The following is a 26,924-nucleotide window of genomic DNA, read 5'->3' as shown; positions in this document are numbered from 1 at the left end:
ATGTTTTCTAAATGATTTTCATAAGTTTTAGTGTTTTAAGCGTAAAGGAAATGAGTTTTTGAAAGAAAAGCACCAAGGAAGAAAAGCCAGGTTCGGCCGCCGAAGGTGATGTTCGGCCGCCGAACATGCATGGCTTTTGGAATCATGTTTGGCCGCCGAAGGTGGTCTGGCCAGCCACCTATAAAATGCCATATGTCGGTGAATGGATAAGATTTTCTTTCCATTTCCACAGACAGAGGTGAGACCATGATCTTCCTTGGGTGATCTTCATATTTTCTCAAATCTTTCAAGGTTTTGACAAGTTTTCATGTTATTTTAAAGTTTTTGAGCTAAAGACCAAAGTTTTGAAGCTTGGGGACTTTGAGAGCGAGTTTCTCCATATCTCCACGTTAGGATCACCTATCCTCTCGATCTTCAAGAGGTAAGTGTAGATCCTCAGCTTCTTTGATGTTTTATGAAGGTTTTATGGAGTTTTATGGGTAGAGATGCATGTTTAGGTTAAGTAGGGTTATGAGTGTTTTTGTGTAAAAGCTTGTCTATGTGTTGGGTTGTGATGCTTGATGGGGTTTTAAGTTAGTTTTGGACCCCTTTGTGCATATACTTGAGTATATGTTTGTTGTTGAGTTGTGGGTTGCAGGTTTGAGAGGAGTTTGGAGAGTTTTTGCATGAAGCAGGGCAGGGTTCTGCCTAAGGGGAGAACCCAGTTTCGGCCGCCGAACATGCTAAGGACGTGGTTTCGGCTGCCTAAACTCGCCCCCGAAAGTTTGGACTTTCGGCTTTGGAGGGGGGTTCGGCCGCCGAAGGTGCCGCCGAAGGTTGAGACTTTCGTCTCTGGAAAGAACTTTCGGCAGCCGAAGGTGCCGCCGAAAGTGCATGAATTTAGGGAATGACTCGAGTAAAATGAAAAAAGGAATTAGGGATTAGGGTTAATTTTGTTAGTATATGTAACGGGTTCGAGTAACGGGTTTCCAATCACCTAATTTCGAACCCTACCCGAACCGAGACAGTTAAAATTTTTCAAATCCAAATATGTTTTGTAAATATCCGAATCCGTCCAAATTCTATTTGGACGAATCGAGTACCCGCGAAAATCCACCCGCCTTCCATCCACTTAAATTAGTAAGCAGTGCCATATCCTCAGCAAGCTGTAAAATCTTGAATAGAAAAAATCAGATACAGAAAAAAGCATATATTTTACTATACAACCATTATACATATATAATAGTTAAAATGTTAATATTTGTTAACATAAAGACTATATAAAATTAATATAATAAATAATTATAATAAAATTATTATATACACAAGGCAACGAATTACCCTATACTTACCAAGTTAGAGAATAGTACTCTTTATATGATCTAATATTAATAATAAAAAAAATTCTAGAGTTTTGGATGTTAAGTTCCATGTAGTGTTATTCAAAATAATTTATTTAATTATTACATTAAATAATATATGGTAAAAAGAATAAAATTTAACACTTTTAGTATTTATAAATGTTTTAATTTTTAAAGTTTTTTTAAAAAATTGTCATTTGTTTTTTTTTAGATTTTCCATTTAATGTGATGCTTATATGAAAATTTTTTTATATATTTTGAACTAAAAAATTATATGTATTTTTTTTAAATTACACTTTGTATGAACATTGTATAAAATATTGGAAAAATTAAAAGATAAAAATAAAATTAATTTATTAATAAAAAATTATAAATTAAAAAGAAAATTACTTAACCTTTAAATTTTATTTAAACAAATATATTAAATCCGTGACAATATAAATTTCAAAATTATAAAAATATTAAATTAAAATAAAATAAAGTCAGTACACATAAATTAAATTCAACATAAATTTAAATTAATTAAGAATATAAATAAATTAAAAATTAAAAAGTAACACAAATAGTATCTCTGAGAATTGAGAGACTAACAATACAATTAGAACCTGAAAGGTTGAAGGTAGAAGTGAGCATTCGGTCGAATCGAACCGAACCGAAATAACTGAAAACCGAATTACAGCATTTTACATAAATCGAATCGAACCGAATAAGAGGGATAATTGAATCGAACCGATCTGGTTCAATTCGGTCAGTTCGATCGATTGAACCAATTTTCAAACTTTTCATTATATTTTTTTTACATTGATTTTTAGTATTCTAAAATTCAAGTGTTTTAATTTTAACTTTTACGAATAAAAAATCAACAATAGTCATAAAACAATATAAAAATTAAAATTTAACATCTCTAGTCTACTATTAAAATAATTCGCTCTACTATTTTACACATCATATTCATACATGATATAAAATATAATCTATAATTCAATAGTCCAATATAAATATAAAGAAAGTTTCAAAATCCAAAAGTCCAAAATTACATGATCCAAATTCTATTTTAGTCCAATATAATTATAGTGTTGGCTATTTATTTCATTTTAGCTTATGAATAAAAGACATATTTTCATGATGCAATTTAAGCTCTTATTCTAATTTCCTAAATTATTCACATAATATTTTCATTTACACATCTAAACAAGATTAAATATACTTCACTGCCATGGGTTTACTTCAACTGAAATTATATTGTATATATATATAGTTAGTTAGTACCTGGTGAGGGTTTGAATTTGTCTGCAGCCTCAACTCGATTATTTGTAATGCGGGATTCTTTTCCTTTCACTCTTCTTAATTGCAATTCAAGAAATTAAAAGAAAGAACAACCTTTTATCACTGCGGTGAAGGAGACTGGTTCTTTCTTGAGATCTATTCACCAAAAAAGAAACTTTTGCATGCCCATAAGAAAAAACAACCACAATAACTCACCACTAATCACCCGTTTGAAGGCTTAAATATAATTAAAATTAGAGATGTAAACGGGTAGGGTACCCGCAAAATTGAGAGTATCCAAACCCGAATCCGATTATATATACAATTCCCAAACCCGTCCCAAACCCGTTTAATATTTTAATTTTATTATCTGAACCCGTCCCAAATCCGTTTAACAATACCCCCACAATACCCGAATCCGATTTTTTAAATTCAATAAACTAGCAAATAAACTTCTTAACATTTGCACAACCCAGCACAACCCAGCAAACCCAGCAGTAAAAGGAGAAATGTTCAATGACAAAAACCAGCAACTCAGCAGCAATCCAGCAAATAATGATTTATAACCATTAATTATTCATAAATTCTAAAAATCAACAGTATTACATTAATCAAATATAATCAATTCAAAGACCCAGCAGACCCAGCAGACCCAGCAGACCAAGCAGACCAAGCAGACCAAGCAGACCAAGCAGACCAAGCAGACCCAGCAGTAAAAGGAGAAATGTTCAATGACAAAAACCAGCAACTCAGCAGCAATCCAGCAAATAATGATTTATAACCATTAATTATTCATAAATTCTAAAAATCAACAGTATTACATTAATCAAATATAATCAATTCAAAGACCCAGCAGACCCAGCAGACCCAGCAGACCAAGCAGACCAAGCAGACCAAGCAGACCAAGCAGACCCAGCAGACCCAGCAGACCCAGCAAACCCAGCAATAGAAGGAGTAGAAGGAGAAATGTTCAATGACAAGAAATAGCAGTAGAAGGAGAGGGAAGAGTTGTCTCCCACTTACCAGTCGGAGATGCCGCCGCTGGAGAGAGAGAAGAGATATCGCTGACCGGGGAGAGAGAAGATTTATCGTCGACTGAGGAGAGAAAGGAGACGTCGCCGGTGCCGACTGCCGGCACTCGTCAGTGAAGTGGGGGAGAGAGGCTTGACTGGGAAGTGGGAGATGTCGCCGACGGAAGAGAGAGGAGATATCGCACTATGGAGAGAGAAGATTTATCGGGGAGAGAAAGGAGACGTAGCCGGTGCTGACTGGGCTGCCCGGCAGTCGTCAGTGAAGTGGGGGAGAGGCGTCGACGAAGAGAGGAAAGGGACGCGAGGGAGAGAGGCGCGAGAGGAAAGGAATGCGAGAGGCGTCGACGAAGAGAGGAAAGGGACGCAAGGGAGAGAGGAGCCGACGGAGAGAGGAAATAGTAAAATGAAAAAGGAAATTAGGGTTAGTTTCTTAATATAGGTAATCGGGTTCGGGTAACGGGTATCCGATTACCTAATTCCGAACCCTACCCGAATCCGAAACGGGTAAAATTTTTTAAATCTGAATCCGCCCAAATCGGTTTTGTAAAAACCCAAATCCGTTTTAATAGGGTTTGGGCGGATCGGTACCCGTAAAAAGCCGCCCGCCTGACATCCCTAATTAAAATATAGAGAACTTAATAAAATAAACTTCAATGACATAAAAGAAACTAACGAGATGCATACCCAAGAGACCCAGCAGACCCAGCAGACCCAGCAGACCAAGCAGACCAAGCAGACCAAGCAGACCAAGCAGACCAAGCAGACCAAGCAGACCCAGCAGACCCAGCAGACCCAGCAGACCCAGCAGACCCAGCAAACCCAACAGTAGAAGGAGTAGAAGGAGAAATGTTCAACAACAAGAAATAGCAGTAGAAGGAGAGGGAAGAGTTGTCTCCCACTTACCAGTCGGAGATGCCGCCGCTGGAGAGAGAGAAGAGATATCGTTGACCGGGGAGAGAGAAGATTTATCGTCGACTGAGGAGAGAAAGGAGACGTCGCCGGTGCCGACTGCCGGCACTCGTCAGTGAAGTGGGGGAGAGGCCTTGACTGGGAAGTGGGAGATGTCGCCGACGGGAGAGAGAGAAGGAGATATCGCACTGTGGAGAGAGAAGATTTATCGGGGAGAGAAAGGAAACGTAGCCGGTGCCGACTGGGCTGCCCGGCAGTCGTCAGTGAAGTGGGGGAGAGGCGTCGACGAAGAGAGGAAAGGGACGCGAGGGAGAGAGGCGCGAGAGGAAAGGAACGCGAGAGGCGTCGACGAAGAGAGGAAAGGGACGCAAGGGAGAGAGGAGCCGACGGAGAGAGGAAAGAGTAAAATGAAAAAGGAAATTAGGGTTAGTTTCTTAATATAGGTAATCGGGTTCGGGTAACGGGTATCCGATTACCTAATTCCGAACCCTACCCGAATCCGAAACGGGTAAAATTTTTTAAATCCGAATCCGCCCAAATCGGTTTTGTAAAAATCCAAATCCGTTCTAATAGGGTTTGGGCGGATCGGGTACCCGTAAAAAGCTGCCCGCCTGACATCCCTAATTAAAATATAGAGAACTTAATAAAATAAACTTCAATGACATAAAAGAAACTAACGAGATGCATACCCAGGAGCTATGAATTTGATTGGCCATAGCTTCTTAAAGTTGACTTTTTTTTTCAGCAAGCAGTGTTTCTTCTTTTTTGGGATCTATTGACGGAAAGAATAGGATTTTCAATCCTTTTTATGGCAATTCAAAGAGAAGAAAGAATTTTCTTTCTTTAGCACAAGATATAAATACAGTATCTGCAAGCTGTGAATTTTCTTGTGTTTTTTTTATTTGTGATAGCTATCTCCTGGCTTTAGATTCCAGGTTCTCAACAAATACATGAACAAGAGCACACAAATTCAATAACAAGACACCTTTGCTGAATCAAATTCAATAATCAAGAGCATACAAATTCAATAACAAGACACCTTTGCTGAATCAAATTCAATAATCAAGAGCATACAAATTCAACAATCAACAGCACACAAATTCAACAATTAAGAGTACACAAATTCAGCAATCAACAGCAAATCACAAATATTTACTTACCTTCTACAGTTGACTCAAGTTCAACAACACAGGGTGGCGCTGGCAGTCAGCGATGTACGAGACGAAACAACCGAGGGCTGGAGGAGCGAGAGGCACTCTTGGTCTCGGAGTCTGGTCCACGGACTGTGAAAGGCTCAACTGAGGGCTACCAAATTGCCGACGGCCCGACGATGCGTGGAGAGCCGATAGAGAGCGACGGCCGACGCCGATGATTGCGTGGAAAGAGAGACTAAAGATCGATAGAGGATTGAGGTGAGGACTGAGGAGTCAGCTCGCAGAGTCACGCAGAGCTGAAAGTTAATCGACGATGGTGAATCAGTCCAGTCGGGAGGAGAGCGGAGGCACAGGGCGAGATGCGTGCGTGGCTCTACTCAGAAAGAGACTGGAGGCTGGACGGTGGATGGTAGAAACGCCGCTGGAAGTGGAGGATGGAGCACTGGCGGCACGCACGGAGCTAGAAAAATTATTTTAGATTTAGGGCAGGGAAGGGAACTGAATTAGGAAACTATAAGTGATTTCGGTTCGTTCGATCTAATGGAAATTTTTATGTCTAAAACAGAACTGAATGAAAATTACTGATTTTTTAAAAATTTTAAATCAAATCGAATTGAATAAAAAATAAAATTGAATTAAATTTTCAAAATTAATCGGTTCGATTAGTTATTTTAATTTAAACTGAATACTGCTCATTCTAATTAAAAGTATTATTAATTTGAGGGGATATCTCTCGATTTATCTCATAACAGTCTCTGAATTAATAAAAATGGTTAAACCTTCGATCAATTTTATTGAACACTAAAAATTAAATAGCAATAAAAATAAATAAATGTCTATTAATTTATTTTTATTTTACTATATAAATAATACAATAAATAATATAATACTATATTATGTTATTTTAGCGATATTAAGCGATTCAAATATCTTATGTAGATCATAATATTAAAAATTTTTAAATAAATTTTATTAAGTACTATGAATTAATCACATTTAAATAAATAATGATTATTTATTATTAAGTTTACCGTTTAATAACAATAATAAATTTAATGTAATAAATAAAATTTAATTTTTAAATATTATAAATATTATTCAATATAATGTTAAAATTTAATTTTTTTTATTTAAAAAAGTTAAAGTTTACATTATTAACTTAAAAGCTTTTAAGCAATTTGAAATTTTTTTTAATAATTTTAATTATAATAAAAAATTAACAAAAATAATTTACCTATAACTTTAATTTTAATATTTTTAAATGCAAATCTATAATTATAATTAAATTAAAAATCATAATAAAATTATATTCATCACGAAATTTAAAATTTAAAATTAAAATAGGAAATTCATTTAATTAAAATAATTTTTTATTTCATAATTAAATTTTAAAATAAAAATAATAAAAATCTTATTAATTAATCGAATGAAATTTAAATTTAAATAATAAAACTTAATCAAATATATTATTTTTAAACTTTTTATGTTATATAATTTATTTAAATTTATAGTAAAAATAGAATTTAAATATAAATAGAACTAAAAATTTTAAAATTAAGTGAACTCTAAACCTATTTTTATATAATAAAATTTAAATTAAATTAAAATATATTTTTTAGATATTATCTTGAATTTACTAATAAAATTATAAGCACATTTAAGTAATTTTAGGTGTTTCCTTCCTTCACACATTTATATATATTGTAATATAAATATTATAAATAAATTATGTTAAAATAGGATGTAATTTTTTATTAGTTTATTTTTTTTAACTAAATTAATCCGACAGAATAAAAAATTTATTTTATTTATCATTCAGTGTTTGGAAATTTTCTTGATGACCAAGTTTCATTCTCTATACCTACTCAACAAAAAAACAAAAAAAGTTTAAATAAATCGATAACAAAAAATTAAATTAAATTGATTAATTTAATTTTTTTATTAAAATTGAAAATTGTCGGTAAAATAGAGGTATAAATGTCTTAATAGCTGTTCTTTTAATCTACTCTAATTTTAAAGTTTTTTTCATGAGATTTTACTTTTTATTTAGGTTATTTAATTATAAAAATTTTCACAATAAAATAAATGATAATATATATTAATAAATTATTTATACATATAAAATAAATATTATAAAAATAATTATATTTATTATAATGTTTATTTACTTTTATATAATATACATTAAAAGAATATATTATATTTAATTACTAATCATATATTTAAAACTTATATATTATACAATAAATTATGAATTTATATATATTATATATATTTTTATTCATCATTTTATATATTAATAACAACAATTATACATATTTATTAATCATTGCAATTTAAAATAAACTATCGTCCAAACTTAACCAGCTTTAACTAATTTGGTTGAAATATTATGATAGATTTACAGTCAAAATATCTAAATTAAAACGAAAGTACTTTAAGATTATGAAACAAAAGTAGCATTTTTTATTCCTACAATTTCATTACTAGTCAATATTCACATCTTAAATGACCTAATAAGAAATAAGCTAAAATTAATATATATCCAAACTGCAATTAGTTCCCACACAAATTTAAATCTTAAAATTAAATTAGTTTTTATGTAACGCGCTCGAAACTAAACTGTATCGCAATTGGTTCCTATGTAGAAAAAAGATGCAAGGTGGTTGACATTGATTGCAACCACTCTAATCCTCCACTCCTATTCTCAAATGAGTAAATTAAAAACAACGACGAATATAAATAATTGTTTAGAAATCAAGAATAGTTATGTAAAAATATGTATATTTTCTCTGCGATCATTCACTTTATATTATAAGAAAATATAATTAATTATCGTATCTCCTAAAAATTTAATTCGTACTGACTAATTAATAAGAGTTATTATAATTTACACATAAAAATGATTTAATATATAATATACTTTAAAGGTCTTATAGATTGAGAGGCGAGTCTTGACGATTATTATATTATATCACTATTTATTTAATATTAATATCTCAAAATTAATTACCAAAATCAATAAAAATAAATTTCAACATATCACTATCTATTTAATCAACAAAAATAAATATCAAATACTTTTTCGTAAAAATAAATATCAACGGTCTTTCATAAACCCTTTTTCATAAAAAAATATATCAATACATACACTTTAAGAGAATATAAAATATCACTGATTTACAGGAAAAAAATTATTTTCTTTGTAATAAAACTAAATAAATTAAATTAAATTTCTTTAAAAAAAATAAAAAATAAATTTCATATTAAATTGATTGAATTAAATTTTTAAATTTAAGTTGAATTTTATTTCAACTGAAAGGTGTTTTTTCTAGTAGAAAAAGTAGGGGATTGGAATACAAGATTTTAAATTTAAGTTGACTCTCTTGTTTTAAGCTCTTGTTTCAAGGCTTCTCCATCTTCTACTTGTGCAAGAAGTGAAGTTTCTAATTCTTTACGCAGTGCCTGATTTTCTTCAAGGTCATCATTTAAGCGCTGAGCAATAGATTTCCATATCCACAATTCAAATTCAACAGCTTGTCCTTCACAAATTTTCAATGCCAGTTCAGAGTTTGCTTTGTCTAAGGCAGCACAAATTTCTTGAAGTTTCTCCTGAGAATCACTCTCCTTCTGTAAAGCTTGCTTCTGTAAGCGAAATTGGCACTTGGATGATTCCTCAATCATTTGTTTATAACTCTCAAGTTCTTTCTGCATCAGATTCTGCATCTCTTCATAGGACTCAACCCTCATCGATAAAGATGCTGCCTTCTCACGCTTTTCATGCAATTCAGAATTTGCAGCATCCAATGCATCACGAACTTCCCTAAGTTTTTCTTTGGAGTCAGTTTCCATGTCCAAAGCTTGCTCTTCTAAGCGAAGTTGCTGCCTGGATGATTCCTCAAGCATTTCATTGTACCGCTCAAGCTCTTTCTCCATCAATTGCCGCTTTTTCTCAATAATATCTAAGCATGCAGCCTTTTTTGACAAAGAAACTGCCTTCTCACGTTCTGTGGCCAATTCTGAATTTGCCGTGTCTAAGGCATCACAAAGTTTCTTTGCTCTCTAGTGCAGACCTATAACCATTCAGCTCTTTAGTCAATTTTTCCAGTTGAGAGCTCCATTCAGCTTCTTTAGCTCTAAGATTTGCAGAACAATCTTGGTGCATCTGTTCCACTCTTTTGAGCTTGTTTCGCAGTTTTGCCAAAGAAGAAGAATTTCCCACTTCCTGAATCTGAGCTTCCTGGAGTTCTTTAAGGGAAGTCAATAACTCTTGATTTTCTTGCTCTAATTTCTCAGCTCGGTATTCAATTTCTTTGTAAAATGTCTCTTTTGTGCCCAATGAATGTCTAAGAGCTGCAATTTCTTTGTCCCTCTGAGAAGTCAAGCACTCCAGTTGTGACTTTGCATCTTGGTACTCGGTGAAAACATTCTCAAAGCATGATCTATATTCACAAATTTCAGTTTCCAGATACTTTCTCCTGCTTTCTTCATGAGCTAGCGCTTGGTTGCACATCTTTAACTGGTTTTGAAGATCTTTCGAGATCCTGGTTTGAGAATCTAAGCTTGTCTGCAGTGAACAAATCTCATCAACTAGTGCAGACTTCTCCAGTTCCCACTCTTTCTTGCATTCAGTAAACTGATTCCGGAGCTTTTCATGTGCTTCTTCAAGATGTTTGAATTGCTCTGTCTTCCACTTTAGTTTATCTTTGAGCTTCCCATACTCCTCCTCCAATTGGAGTAGCACATCATCCCTTTGTCTTATTTTTTGTCAGAGATAAAAGATATTCATTAAAATATCAAGAAATTACATGTCCCAATATAATGATACAAGTTCAAGCCAAAGAAGGCAGGTCCTAAAATTATTAGATCTCTAAGGCCCAAACAAACAAAATCATCATCAAAGAAAAACCCTAGAGACCTAAGTGTCTCACAACCCACGATCCAAACCCAATTCAGAAGGAAGAAGAGGCGCCAGTAGTCGCTACCCAAGCTCTGGAAGAAACTGCCACCGGAAACAATGGCTCCATGGTGATGTAAAACTCCCACAAAGAACTTGGCTTTAAAACACTCACTGATGACCATAGGAGAGCCCGCAGCTGAAAGGAAAACTAAGATCTTTCGAAATAAGGGGAAAAGCACCTAGTAGAAGGAAGCTTTGCATGCAAACCAAATCTGGTGGGAAGATACCAAAGACAAGGAAAACTGCTCCAGATCTAAAGTCGCTAGTAGAGAGTTGGTGAAGGTGCACTTTTCGACATCCCCTTTTTGCCTTCTAAGCCTCAAACTCCATGAGCCACCGCCTCCTTCTCTTGCCAGGTAACCACAATAAGAACAGATCTGGGCAGCCTCCAACTTGCATAAAGAAGCAAAGAAGAAAAACACACAAGCAACACAGTAGCCACATGATAACACTCTGCAAAGGAGCACCGCTGCTGAAAGCAAAACCAGCGATGGGGAGGGTAAACCCATGCCAGGTTAGGAAAAGACCAACAAGAGCGGCAGATTGAGGGCCTGTTGCCCAGATGGTGCAAATTGATATCTCGAGATCCAAATGTAAGGTTCAGGGTTGAGTTTTTTGGTAAGCTCTTTTTGGGTTTGATTATTCTTTTCCTTTTTACTCCATGCCTTTTTTGTCTTTTGTGGGTATGCCATTATAGTCCCATGTTTTGACATGGCTCCTGTGCCGCCAGGATGACTTATTTGACGATTATGAGATTTTGATATTTATTAGGCAGTTATTTAATTTCTCATTTGGTTTTGACATTTAAAAGGTATGATCCCTACTTTTTCAGCTTCTATTTTAGATTGATTTTGTGGGTTAGTAGAGCTTGACTGGATTTCTCAACTCTCTTTGGTTTTGGTTTGGCCTCATATTGTAAAGCCTAATTTGGGCTTTAATCTCAATCAATAACGCTTTTTGGACCCATATTTTAACCGACTCTAATAGGCATCGTGTGAGCCATTGTAAGCCTATTGGTGCATAGCCCATTTAGTATCAAGTGCCTCTTTACTTCCTCATCAATTATTTCATGGTTGGAGAGAAAGTAAATACCGAGACTTCATTTAATTTTTTCTGGTTCGAGAAAGAAGCATGATATGTGTCATTTCCCTTGTCTTCTTCTGATTTCAAAATTTTACTTTGTATCCATTGCTTCCATTTCTGCTTTGTTTCTGCTTTGTTTCTACATTCCTTTTCCTAGTAATTTTGCATTGCTAATTAGAGGTACGTTATCACTCTCTTCATGGCTCCTGTTGAATTTTTGACAGTGGAGGATCTAGTCTCTTCTGTTACTTCTTCTTCATTGCTCGAACACCTTTCTCGAGATCTTATAGACACCAAAAATTTTAGAATTAGGGTAATGAGAGGATAGTTCTGTTTGATTCATCAAATAAGGGTTTGATAGATGCTCAATATGGACGTAACCTAGTGTTCTTTCTTAAACCTTATTGATGTCAGTGAATCAGAGCATGAGGGCTCAAAGAAAGGCGACGACTCTCCTATCCAAAGTGTCCCTTCTGCTAGAGGGACTTGATTATTGAGGGTCGTCCGGCCAAACAAGCTAGGAATTCCACTCCTACTAATGCCAAACTCCCTTCATCTATTAACAAAGGGAAGAGAGCCTTGGAGATCTCTGTCAATCTGTCTTCTGCCCCAGACGATAGTTGTTTAGCCTTTTCCCAGATCAATGTGGATTTCATGCTGGCATCTATGACCGGGCTGCTTTGTAACAAGGTCTTTGGTAGAGTGCTAGATGTCTCTGATCCTCATTTCCTAGGAGTCTCTACAATTTAGCCTGTTCTACCAAGCAACAACTCGCTTGCAGCTCACGCCCTTTGAAAACTCTTGGGAAAAATTTATGAGAGTTTTTACTTATGGTAAGTTGTATTCCCTTTTCTTTTCAATGTTTTATCTTGTTTTCTACTCACCTATTTCATTTTGTTCCCTTTTTGCTACTCTTTAGGCATTTTTATGTACATCGATGCTAGGAATCGATCTATTCAGAGTTATATTGATCTCCTGATCGAGGAAGCGCGACGGGATGAGAACTTAACTGTCACTGCTGTGTCTCACGATCACATCAATATTTTCAAGGGGAAAATCTTAGATCTCACCAAGCAAATAGGTGATCTGAGGGAAGAGGCTGCCTAATCATCTCAATGAGTGTCTGCTGCAGAGCTCCAATGAGATGAAGCCCTTTGTAATACCCGGCTAGATTCCGGCATCGGAATCCCTACCTTCCGGCGGAATCTCTGTTGGAATCTGGAATTTTAATGATGCCAGAGTCTTCTAGAGGGGTAAAATGTGTTTTCAAAAATGTTTTTACTGATTTCATGGTTTTAAATGGAAAAGAATTTAGTTTTGAAAAGAAAAGACCAAGGAGGCGTTTGCCAGGTACGGCCGCCGAAAGTGAAGTTCGGCCGCCGAACATGGGAAGGTTTCGGGAGAGCTTTTGGCCTCCGAAAGCTTTGTTTGAACGAACCAAGGTTCGGCCGCCGAACATGCATGAGTTTAGAGGGCACGTTAGGCTGCCGAAGGTCTTTGACTAGGCCACCTATAAAGAGCCCTCAGATCGGAAATGGGCGAGTTTTCTCCCCATTCTCGAGCTCAGGTGAGTTTTTGTACTCCTTTGGTCGTTTTCATGCTTTCTCTACCCATCCCTCAAATTTTTCATGAGTTCTACCCTTGTTTTGAAGTTTTGAAGCTTAAATAGGAGTTTTGGGAGCTTGGAGGCTTTTGAAGCTTGGATCCTCCACACCTCCGAGTTAGGGATCGCACCACCCCTCGATCTTCAAGAGGTAAGTGTAGATCCTCGCTTTCCTAGTGTTTTAATGAAGTTTTAAGTAAGTTTAAAGATGTTTTGGTGGTTGGGTATGGGTAGATATGCATGTTAGGGTTTATGTGGATTTTATGCCCAATGTATGTTATGTGATGTTTGTGTTGAGGAGTTTATATTAGTTTATGCTCCTTTATGCATGTGGAAGAGTGTATGCATGATTGGGAGAGAGCAAGTGAGGTTTTGAGTAGTTTTGATGGTTTTGGCTTATGTGGGTCATAAGCTATTTATGTATGCTTTATGATGTTTTTTGTTGGAGTTTAAGCTTGTTTAAGCTCCTTTGTGCATGGTTAAGGGTTTATGAATGTTATTAAGAGGTTGGGTGCTTGTTTGGGGTGTTTGGAAGGCTTGGGAGGCTTGTATGCATAAGAGGCTGAGTTCTGGATGAACTCAGGTTCGGCCGCCGAAGGTAGTTTCGGCCGCCGAACCTGCCTATGGATGCATGGGCTGGCTGCCTAACCTTGCCCCCGAAAGCTGTGTTTCGGATCTGGAGTAGACTTTCGGCCGCCGAAGGTAATGTTCGGCTGCCGAAGGTGCTTGACTTTCAGATCTGGAGAGAGACTTCGGCCGCCGAACCTGCATGGCTTTCGGCTCTGGAAGGCACATTCGGCCGCCGAAAGTGCCCTGTCCAGCCTTTTCATGGTTGTTTTCTATGCATGTTTTGAGGTTGTTTTAGGGGATTTTTGGGTAGTTGTTTATGAGTTGTTTAGAGTGTGTTTGGCACCTCATTCGAGTCCACCTGTGTAGGATTGGACCCGAGGGACCGAGGAGGCCATCAGTGTTAGCAGTTGCAGAGTCAGTCCAGCGTCTGCCAGAGGTGAGTAGAACTAAACTTAATCTTTTATTTTATGAAAGTCAAATGCCTAAAGCATGTTCATGCATCATGTTTATATGTAATAGGTTGATTGCATTAGTTACACAAATATGACGCATTGCATTATTTACTGTTGATGTGGATGGACTAAGGCGACCCCAATAGCCCCATTTATGATATGTTAATGAAGTCCTGAGGAGCCCGAAGGGCCGGGCACCATGTTATGTTACAGTCAGAGGGAGTTTTGGTGGTCATGTCCATCCGTTATATGAAATGTTTGTGCTGTGACGCATCTCATGAAAGCATAAAATTAATGAACTGTTTTTCTGTTTCTACTCACTGGACTTTTTAGCTCACCCCTCTCCCCTAACCCCAGTTTTGCAGGTCAGAGGTAGTCCAGGAAGACGTCAGGGGTAATAGTCTTGTTAATGTAATAGATTAGTACTTTTAGTGTGGACATGTATTATAAATTGATATAATGGATTGTAAGATAAGACAATGTAATGTAATGCAAGTATAGTAGAGTAATGGATTAGTGTTGTGCTTGGCCCTAAGATTTGGTTAGTCCCTGTTTAGTACATGATGTATGTTATGTTTTAGTGTTGAGTTGAGTTTGAACTAAACTTGTGGCATGTGTTGTGTACCACGCTAGAGTATTTTATGACGACCCTAGTGGAGGTCTTACGTTTGTGGTCTGATGCATGTACAGGTTAGGTTCTAGTTCTTTGGATGTAATCCCAGCTTGATGTATGTTATGTTGACCCAGCTAGAGTTTTGATGAGGGCTCCAGTAGGGGTTTCTTTATGTTTCCAGTTATGTCGCATACAGGTCAAGTTCGGTCTATACATCATATGTTACAGTTTTTATGTTAAAGTTTTGATCATGTATGGGATTTGACCAGGTAATAGGATGTATGTTTGGCTTGCTACAGGTCCCGGCGGCCTTAAGCCGATCTGGATCCTAGCGCCGATAGCGGTTTGGGCCGTTACAGAAGGGTATCGGTCTCCGGGCTGTTACACCCTTACCAAATTGCCATCTTTGGAATATATCCGCAAACAACATGATGAAGCTCTAGCCCACGTCTTCGTACTCCAACAATAGCTTAGCAAACAAACAGAAGAAGGGTTTGGCTCTTGCTGTGGATAACTCTCAGCTTCAATAATGATAGCTTCGTTGCGAGGTCTCTACTTTGGAGGGCAGGTGTTCTTCCTTGCTAAAAGACGCCAAGGTTGTCGAGGACAGATGTGCTTCGTCATGACACCATGAGCTCTCTTGCTTAAGCAGCATCGCATATTTGAATATCGACATAAATAAGAAATTGAGAAACACATTAAAAATTAAAGTACATATTCACCATAAAGTATCATCGCACGAAAACAATAAAAAGAAAATTATTTATAAAATTACTTTCTCATACTAGTTGGCATGTTGGTGATTAATTGAGAAAAAGTTTCTAAACACATTAAAAATTAAAGTACATATTCACCATAAAGTATCATCGCATGAAAACAATAAAAAGAAAGTTATTTATAAAATTATTTTCTCATGCTAGCTAGCATGTTGGTGATTAATTGAGAAAACGCGTCTAAGAGATGAAAGAAGGAAGTGTATAGCTTGGTTTCTAAATCCGACAATTAAGAGTGTGTAGTTGATTGGTTCCATTCTGAATTGATAATTAAGAGCAAAAATTTAAACTCATGTCCAATTCATAATTGATAGCTTAAATCTCTTCGATTGAGGGTTTTTGGATCTAGACTTGGGCAAATAAAAGAAGAAGAAAAAAAAACTCTTGTAAAGCAAGGCGAGTCGTGGCTCAAATAAGCTTGTGGTATTAGTGAGAAATTTGTCTCATGATTAATTCACCTCCTACCAGTATCCTCAATCAATGATGTGCCCGACTCATTGATAAAGTATCTAGCTGGCTAATTAGTCAGGGATGTCATGACTATAGGTGTAAAGGGGGTTTGCTGGATTGTAGCCGCTAATGGTAACTTCTTGTCAAGACATGACCTCTCTAGGAGAGGGCGAGTCTTGACGAAGAGCCGGACTGAGGATGATTTGAAGCGTCCAGATCTTTTTTTCTCTCGGTGGGACCAACATCATCTAATCAGACTCTTGCCATATGGTCCTATCTTCGAGTACCAGTACATGGCCTTCTTTGGGTTATTATTATGTAATATCAGAAGTCCCCTGCTGGTCTTTGATTCTTTAGATTCGAAGGTGACAATAGTCTTCACGATCTGGGGCATATGGCTTGTTTGGATTGGCTTTGTATCGTTTTGTCTACTTTTGCCCATAAATGACAATTACCTTATGGCTATGAAAAAAACTAACAAACCGAACTTAATACCTGGTCATGATAATAATTTGAGAGTTTTTATTAATCAAGACTGATATCCGATCGTTAGCCTGACGTGTACCCTCCTATTGGCCTGGTCGTGACATTTTTCACAGTCCTCGAGTGTAAATCATACCAACCGTCCCAAACCTACGTGGAACTGTGCGGCCTTAGTTTAGTTCATCAAACTAGGTCAGCTTCGATCCAGGCTGGGCGTGCGCTATCCTTGTCTTCTTCTTACTTGTCCTGTCGACCAGCTCGGTCCAAGATCTTATTTATTTTCTGGCCAAAATTGATCCGAGCGACATGGTAACGTCCTGGCAAGTTTCTGAGCTTTCTCTTGCCTCAACCAACCCTGGCCAGCTTCCGGATATTTTCTGAGATTTGCCATTCCGTCATATTTGTCCAAACTTGAAAGTTTAAACTTAGCGGGAAATGTCTCTAGCAAGATCTCTTCTGAAAAAGGCGAGGCATCATCCAGTCTAAAGTCCTCTTCCTGCTCCTTCTGATACCTTTAAACAGCCCACACCAACTTCTAGTCAATGTCCTTCGGAGCATCATCTAATGACTCTTTTTCTTTGAACTTGGCCTTCACTTTGGATTGCGTTTGGATCACCTTTATCTAAGTCCTTGGAGTATCAATGAAGGCTTCCTCTATTAGTGTATTTGTCCTAGGCCATTGTCTTGGACCATTTTGTATGTCGTTTTGGTTATTACTAAAAAAGGTTTTTATTATCATTATTATTTGTTTGCATGTTACATAATAATAATTAACATCCCTAGTTATTTATTATTATGTTGATAATAATAAAATATAACTAGTATAATTATTGATTGATAATCATGAGATGATTATGTATATGTTGATATAATTCAATAATCATAGATACTTGTTAGAGAATAAAGTATTGAATGGACCCGCATTGAGATCATTACATGGGTCATTGTCATAAGTGAATCTCAAAGTAGTTATGTCTTAATCATTTAACTTGAGATTGTCATAGTTTTCAACATAAAGACTATTATGTTTTGACATAACCAAACATTGTCTTTAATCGGACAATCATAAAGGTTATGATTGAACATGATAGAAATTATGTAGAGAATATTGAACAATCAAGATAGGATTTGTCCCTCTTTTTGAGAGAGATATCTTCTGGACCCCTCAATAAGTGAGATTGAGAAATGCATGACCGTGCTCAAATGAATTGATAGTGTGATCAATATCATTTGATTTTATCAATCTACTTAGAGATCGAGAAATCATAAGTTTGAACATTATAAGCTTGACATTGACCATGACTTATGTTCAAACTAGATATCGTGTGACAAAGGGATTAATACATATTCTATTTATTAGGTTTTATTGGACTATTGATCCTCATATTAGTTAGGTAGTTATAATGTCTTACTAGAGGCCACTTATGACTTATGGGCCTTGTGAGACTGGGTCTATTGCCAATTAATGTGAGTCTATTGAGTCACACAAAAAAATGTTGTTGATGTGCTATGTTATATTAATGGGCTAAAAGCCCAAAGCCCATTAATATAATTAATAATAATAAAGTGTTATTATTATTAATATTAATTATTAATATAATTGATAATAATAAAGTGTTATTATTATTTAATTAATAATAATAAAGTGTTATTATTATTAATATTAATTATTAATGTAATTAATAATAATAAAATGTTATTATTATTAATTATTTATTATTATGATATAATAATATTTAAAAGATCTGCAGTTTATCTATAACTGTTACAGATAAAGAACTCTATCACATAAGATATTTGAGTATCTGCGAGATTGTGATAGTGGGTTATGAACACAACTCTTTTTAGGAAAAGGAGTTGTGGGAAAAATAAAATATTGAAACATATAAATACTCATTCTACGAATTGTGGAAGGCACGTTTTTGAGAAAATTCAGTCTAATAGCTGCAGATTATGGAGTACATAATATATCCATCTTTGAGAGAGCTAGCACTCTAGAAGGATAGAAGATGTTCGTGTGGATACCATAGAGGGTGTTCGTTTCAAAAGGCAGCACAACCAGTCCGGCATTGTATCTTCTCGACGAGATTAACAGGTTAGTCTCATATCTTTCTTATGAAATAAACGAAGCACTCGAATTCTGAGAAAAAGGAAATCAGAATTTTTATTTTTCCGCTGCGCCTTTTGGGTTGTAATTATTTCCAGATTTTCCAACATCCTCCCTTCTCCTATGAGCCATGAATGATGCCTCCCCCAACCTTTGTATTGCTCGAAAGTAGGTTGCAACCTTTTGATGTATTGGAGTATCTGCTCATTAATCAGATTATTGAGATTTGCTTCGTTGACCATAGAGGGTGTGTTTTGTCTACTGGCAGGAGCGAAAGAAATGATAGTACCCTCCTAGTGGCCTGGTCGTGACTTTTATCACAGTCCTCGAGTGTAAATCATACCAACCGTCCCAAACCTACGTGGAACTGTGCGACCTTAGTTTAGTTCATCAAACTAGGTCAACTTCGATCCAGGCTGGGCGTGCGCTATCCTTGTCTTCTTCATACTTGTCCTGCCGACCAGCTCGGTCCAAGATCTTGTTTATCTTCTGGCCAAAATTGATCTGAGCGACATGGTAACGTCCTGGCAAGTTTCTGAGCTTTCTCTTGCCTCAACCAACCCTGGCCAGCTTCCGGATATTTTCTAAGATCTGCCATTCCGTTATATTTATCCAAACTTGGAAGTTTGAACTTAGCGGAAAATGTCTCTAGCGAGATCTCTTCTGAAAGAGGCGAGGCATCATCCAGGCCAAAGTCCTCTTCCTGCTCCTTCTGATACCTTTAAACAGCCCACACCAGCTTCTAGTCGATGTCCTTCGGAGCATCGTCTAACGACTCTTTTTCTTTGAACTTGACCTTCACTTTTGATCGCGTCTGGATCGCCTCTATCTGAGTCCTTGGAGTATTAATGGAGGCTTCCTCCCTTCTCCTAGGAGTCATGAATGATGCTTCCCCCGACCTTTGTATTACTCGAAAGTAGGTTGCAACCTTTTGATGTATTGGAGTATCTGCTCATTGATCAGATTATTGAGATTTGCTTCGTTGACCATAGAGGGTGTGTTTTGTCTACTAGCAGGAGCGAAGAAATGATAGTGCCCTCATGTGTAGAAACCTTAGCAGCAGCTCGTGAACTGCTGGGCATTTCGAGAGAGAAAAGAAAGATTTCTTTTAAAGAGAAAGGCGATAAGAGACTAGTTTTAATCCAAATAAACAGAGAAAATTCAATAGAACCAAATGATATGACTGAAACAAAACTGTACTACGATTGGTCATTCTGTAAGAAAGAGAACGTGAGATGGTAGGCGCCTATAACAGCCACTCCGATACTCAAATTAGTAAACGAAGATAAGAGATCCCGTAGTTATAGGCGTAACGAAGATCTAATATATAATATCATTTAACAGTAACTTTCTATGGAGTCTCACTCTATAGGTTGAGAGGGCGAGTCTTAACGAATAGCTGAGATCTGAAGCGTCTAGGTATTTTTTTTTTCTCGGTGGGACTGAATATTATCTAATCAAACTCTTGACACGTGATCATGTATTCGAGTGCTAGCTTATGGCCTATTATTTAGTATTTTTGAAATACTAAATAATCTGAGATAAAAATAGATAAAAAATTATTATTTAATATTTGTAAAATACTTTAATTTATAAAATTAATGAGATAATAATAAATATGAGAATAATTATAAAAATATATATAAATATGTGAAAATAATAATAATAACAAATAGCTAAATTAGAAAGATATTTCTTTAAATACACTTTTAAAAATGAGACGATAAAAAATAATATAAATATATATTAAAAATTAAAAGAGTATTTTAAGAGAATATTATTTATATATAATTGATATAGCATTTATAAATTGTACACTATAAAAAAATAAAATAATAATAATAATTTATTAATTAAATTATAAAAATAATAACTAATAAAATAAATTATCGACCCCTAGTATGAAATACCGAGAAAATATTATTGTAATTTTTTTTATAATATTTTCATTAAAAATATTTATCGTCTTACTTATTAATTTACCATTTAACTTTTTATTATTTTATATTAACAACATATTTGTTATATAATACATTAAATTTATTACTCATGATGATCCCACTAACTTAAATTTTTATTATAAATTTAAAATTATATTTCTAATGATTATACTCTACTCTTAAATGATATAATCTTAAAAACTTATAGTTAACATAAATATAACTCTAAATTTATAAATATAAAATGTATATAAATATTTAAGTGATTTATAAATTTTAATAAAACATGAAATATAAAATATTTTAATTTATTTTACATATTATATAACTTTAACTTATTCAAAAAGACATAAATTAAATAAAACCACCACATCTATCCTTTCTACTGCCACTAAAATAATCAAATTAAAAAGGAAAGTAAAGAAAAGTCATCTAAATGCTGAGAGAGAATAGTTCGCTATGTAATTATGAAGGGAAGTAATGTTGTGTAATCAATTAAAGTTATTTTACATAATAAAATATTTAAAAAAAAATTCCACAGAAGGTTATGCTGATCTCGTCTTTAATTTTCTATACACAAAAGTGCAATGATTGATCAAGCTAATTGAATAAATAATAATAGCAAAAAAACATATAATCTAGCAGAAAATTAGCATTCAAACATTACAACCAAATACAATCATAAAAAACCAAGTAAAACAGTTTACAATAGAATTTGAGAAATAAAGAGCTCAAGATTAGTAATTTGATATTTCATTTGTTAAGCCAGCATTTGCAAGTGAAGTTGCCAGTATTCAAATTTAATAACCAGACAAGCAAATGATAGGAAGTTTGAAACTTTCATATTGGAGAAAAAACAAAGGCTAATAAAATACAAGTTAATACCATCTGGAAAATTCTTTTGGCTTCAGTGACACGGTCTAGCAGAAGCAAGACTTCCTCTTCCTCAGCAGGAAATTCAGGTAACTTTTACCTGGAACATGATGATATGTTGTTCAGTCTATGAAGCACATCTCACCCCCAAAACCCAGTGAAAAATAAATTAGTCTCTAAGCAGCAGCATAGAATTTCTAGCCTACCAATAAGCTTCTCTATCAGTAGATACCAATCCAGTTCATACTGATTCACAAACGAGATTGCAATCCCAGATCCTCCTGCATAGGCAGTTCCTTCAACATGATGAATGTAATCCTGCACCCACTCGATATCAGAAAATAAATTAAGTAGAATTATAAGAAATTCTTATACTGCTTTTATTGCTAGGCTGTCCAGAAAAGATTTGTAAAGAAACTTCAAAAAGTGGAAAGCACGTGATAACAACAAATCACTGTTAAACACGATGCAAAGCAAAGGACCTCGAAATTCAGTACTACACAAGTATGTGATAGATAGGCAGGGAAAGAAATTAAAACCTGGAAGTTCTTATAATTCTCTGATAAATCATTAAATTTTACATCCATAAATAGCCATGTGAGTAAAAACTTGTGCATTTGGAGATATAGAAAAGCCTCCATTCATTGGGCAGGCAGAATATAATTTATAAAGAATTCAGGTAAAAAGTTGCAATGGACAATGAAAGGTTTAAAATTTGTGTGCACACTGCTCATTAAATAATTATTGAAATATTCTCTTTCTTTGTATGTAAGAAATAATTATTGAAATAATTTTTGAAACATTCTCTTTCTTTGTATGTAAGAAATATGTAAGAACACTAACAATATTCCCATTATTATAATACTAAAATAAATCATGTACCACCTTAGTTTGTTAATTACATGTCTCCCAACCTATTACATGAGATACACAAGTAACCAGCTGAATAACACTAATTTGCAGGAACTAGATTAGATAGAACTTCTCAATTGCTAAGAGGGAAAGAATATTGAGACCAATTAGAGGTTAAAAAAAAGTTCTAGAACACAACACAGTAGCTTCACACATTAAAAATTGTGAAAGCACGCTAGAAAAAGAAAAATAAAAAGCCTAACCTTTGAGTTTGTAGGGATATCATAATTAATAACCATATCCACTGATGGAATATCAAGTCGTCTACTTGCCTCATCAGTGCATATAAGAATACTGCACTCTCCAGCTTTGAACTTATTTAAGGCTCCCAGTCTCTTTGACTGTTGCAATATTCCACTAAAAGTGAGATCCTATTTGTTAACAAGGAAAAAGATATCCTATAATTATATAAGAATCAAGAACAAGTATTTTGACTAAATCAGTCTACCTGAGTCATATGACCATTAATTGGGATGGCCCTTAAACCAAGATTTTGGAGGACTAAGGCCAAAAAAGTAGTTGCATCACATGTTCGAGTAAAAAACCATGGAAGTACTTCTAGACATCTTTGTCAGAATATATCCAAGGTAGCAATCCTATAATCATGACAAATAAAAAGAACCTGACAAATCATTAAATCAGCTAGCCAAGAAATAAAGCAGCCCTTGGTTCATTGAGTTCAAATTGTCACACAAGAATAATCTTGAATGAACAAAAGAAAAAAAAAAACTAGTATGTATATTATGAGAACCAACAAATTACCTAAATTCAATATGCACAATACAGTTGTACCTTGCAGTTCTTCATGATTAATTCACTATAGATGAACGCAAATGAAAATCAGAGTTTATATCACCTAACTTTTTTCCCTTACCATAATAATAAAATCCACATGTATGCAAAAGATGAATTAAGATCCTTTTTCTTTCCTCCATAAAGTATAATTTAACAAGGAATATAAATTTTTTGCCTTATTCTTCCACAAGAGTCTTCACAGGCAGCAATCACTGAGTCACATGATAGAACTTCTGAGGTATGCTATTCCAAAACTTTATTTTATTCAACAGATTCAGATCAAGCTGCAGTCAATTTTTAGGGGTCAATCCTCTATTAAACTGTTTGCTAAGAATTACTGCACCAACTATAAATGAATGACCACCAATTATCCTTTTTCTAATCAATAACATCCACTGAAGTAATCCAGTAATTGAAAGAGTACAAACCTTGTATTTGGCAAGAATAAAGCGTTCTTGCTGCTTCAATGTGTCAACAGTGGAATATTTAGATGCTGCTTCTATTTGAAACAATTGAAGGACTTGCATGAGTTACCAGTAGCCAAAATGAGCATGAAGAAACAATAAGATGGATGGAAATGATATTACCATACCTTCACTGGATTCCTTAGACATGCCTTTTGGAGCTTTTTCACCTACAAAAATAAGAGGACAAATTGTCAAACTTTCATCCTTGCAGCATCTTTCTTTATATTTTTTCAACAACTTCTTTCATTTTGTGAAACAATATTATCAGATACAGTTAGACATAATATATGTGCTACCAAAATAGACTATTTTACAGATAGTAAACTATCATCTACACTCATATAGGAGCTACTTCTCCATCATTAGGCAGTACAGATAAGCCACAATCAAGATAATACAACATTTGACAAAATAAAATAAAATTAAAAAAAATTGCATGAATGTTTGACAAGTTGGTGCCACCAAAAGAATTCCTCTCACGAGCAGGAAATATAGCAAAACCCTCAAAGCTTCTTTTCGACAAAATTACCACATTTCTTTTACATACCTTTTTGGTCTTAGTTGTAGAAAATAAGTATGTTCTTTGATCCCGTGGTATAACCTTTAGAATTTCATCAAGTGATCTCTTAAAATCCTCATTTAGCAACTTGTCTGCTTCATCTAAAACATGTTCAATGCACAAAAAAACAATAAACTATTCAAATGAATGCAAAACTTATATCTAATAGCAGCCATAGAGCATCTAAGTATATATATATATATATATATATATATATATATATCTTAAAAAGATAGTAACTTAAATCATAACTTTAAAAGACCATACCAAGTATTTCAGTGTGCGTAGAGAAAAACCTTTTGTGTTCGACAAATGATCCACAAGACGTCCGGGGGTTCCAACCTACAACGAAGCAAGAAATTGAAAAAATCTTTTCCCATTCTTAGAATGTAATATATTATTATATTTGTTTAACATTAAAGGCAAAACCAAAAGGAAAAAATAATACACAACATACTGACTAAACAGTGTTGAACACACCCTATTACAGTTTTGCAAAATGTTAAAAATACTTACAATGATGTGCGGTCGCTTTCCAAGTGCGATAGCCTGTTGCACCATATCTACCCCACCAATAAGCTATTAAAAAGAGGGATAATGAAAGTTTAATACTCAAAATTTAATGGCTAAGTTAAAAACAAAAAAATTGTTATAGTTTTATGAAATGAGAAATAGTTAAATCATAAAACCTATTCTATGAACATCTTATCAGTTCAGAGTAAAAGCCTACCACAAGACATTTCACACCAATGCCAGATCCTAAAGCTTCAAATTGCTCTGCTATCTGAATTGTCAATTCCCTTCAATAACAGAAAAATAAAATATAAATAACCCATCTATAGATATAAAGAATTCCTAATTAAATCAAACAACTACTGTTCACAGTCAAACAAAAATAGGTAGGCACAAAAACCTCGTAGGAGACATCACACAAGCAAAGAACGATTGCGTAGATTTCTCTGAAGCTTCGAGAAGCAATTGCAATATGGGAAGAGTAAAAGCTCCAGTTTTACCAAAACCCGTTTGAGCAAGACTGATCAAGTCTTTGCCTAAAAATTTAAAAAGTATATAGTCATCATCAGGAATAGATCGTCGACTAAAACAAATATAACTATGAATGAGATAAATTCATAATAAGAAAAGAGAATAAACCTTCAAGAGCATAGGGAATTGCTTTGATTTGTATCTTCGTAGGGTTTTTTCATCCCAAATCATCACACGCTTCCTACAATTGTTCGCATATCCCCAAATCCTTAAAAGTCTTCACTTCTTCTTTCTCTTTTGCCATTTTTCAGCTTTAGAAACAAAAAATTATCACTACTTGTGCCTCCGAATTAATTGATTGAGGGAATTTTAAAAAACTGTGCCTAACCAAGTCAACAAAGCTGAGTTGTTTAAGGCAGGAGACGATGGTGCATGAATAATAACTTACGGCGGCGAATAGGAAGGAGAACGGCAAGGGTTTAGTAGGATCTCAATGGTTGAGCAAAGTGGTGCGTTTTATGTGAAGCGACGACGTATAATTAATCTGCATTTTTTAATTCCCTCTTCATCTTACTCTCCCTACCCACATTTAAAAAAATAATATTTTTTATTAATCCATAAGTGTAGTATGCTTTTTGTGTTGGTATAACCCATCCTATTGTTTCTTTGTACTCATGAAGTAATATAATTAGCTTCTCCTTTTTTAAGTGAAGTGTGTCTTCAGCTGTGCAGAACCTAAAGAATAAGTTGTTTCTTTGATTTCAGCATCTGTCTTGGAATTTCAATCGTCCAAACTGCCCGAAACTGGGTTCTACATAAAACATTTAGTTTGTCATCATGACTAAACTCAAATGTATTTTGGCTCAAAGTATCAAGAACATCAATATCATTACCATTAGTTACATCACAAGAAAATTTCAAAGAATCATAAACATTAAATTTAATAACTTCCCCTTCAAATTCTATAATGAGTGTACCATCATGCACATCTATTAGCGTGGTAAGAAAATGCCTACCCAATAAAATATCAACTATAATATAAACTTTATCTTCTTTCATGTCAATGATGTAAAAATCTGTAGGAAAAACTAATCCATCAACTTGGACTAGGACATCTTCCAAAACACCCTCAAGTTACATAATGGATCTATCAGCAAGTTGAATGACAACACTTGCTTTTTTAAGGGACCAACATTCAATGAATTATAAATAGATAAAAGCATAACATTAATTGAGACTCCAATGAATTATAAATGGATAAAAGCATGACATTAATTGAGACTCCAAGATCATACATAGCATTTTTAAATCTAACATTACCAATGGTGCAAGAAATAACAAACATACCTCCATCATTGCATTTAGGAGATAATTTTCTTTGACTAACTGCAGAAACATTTTCCCCCACATTTACTCTTTCATTTTCGGGTAGCTTTTTATTTTTGGTACAAAACTCCTTCAAAAATTTCGCATATTTAGACACTTACTTAATAACATCAAGTAGTGAATGTTTATCTCAACCTTGCGAAAAGTTTCAATAAATTCCTTTTCTTCTTTTTTCTTCTTGTTTTTTGCTAACCTCTCGGGAAAAGGTAGTGGA

General features: G+C 34.6%; 1 pseudogene; it reads right to left on the bottom strand.

The window, feature by feature from the left end:
- Window positions 1–8,971: 8,971 nt before the first annotated feature.
- LOC122725267 lies at window positions 8,972–10,468 on the bottom strand (annotated as a pseudogene).
- Between the last annotated feature and the right edge of the window lie 16,456 nt (window positions 10,469–26,924).

This window comes from Manihot esculenta, chromosome 12 (genome assembly GCF_001659605.2).
Source record: "Manihot esculenta cultivar AM560-2 chromosome 12, M.esculenta_v8, whole genome shotgun sequence".
NCBI classification, from domain to species: Eukaryota; Viridiplantae; Streptophyta; class Magnoliopsida; order Malpighiales; family Euphorbiaceae; genus Manihot; species Manihot esculenta.
This window is presented reverse-complemented; position numbering and strand designations above follow the sequence as displayed.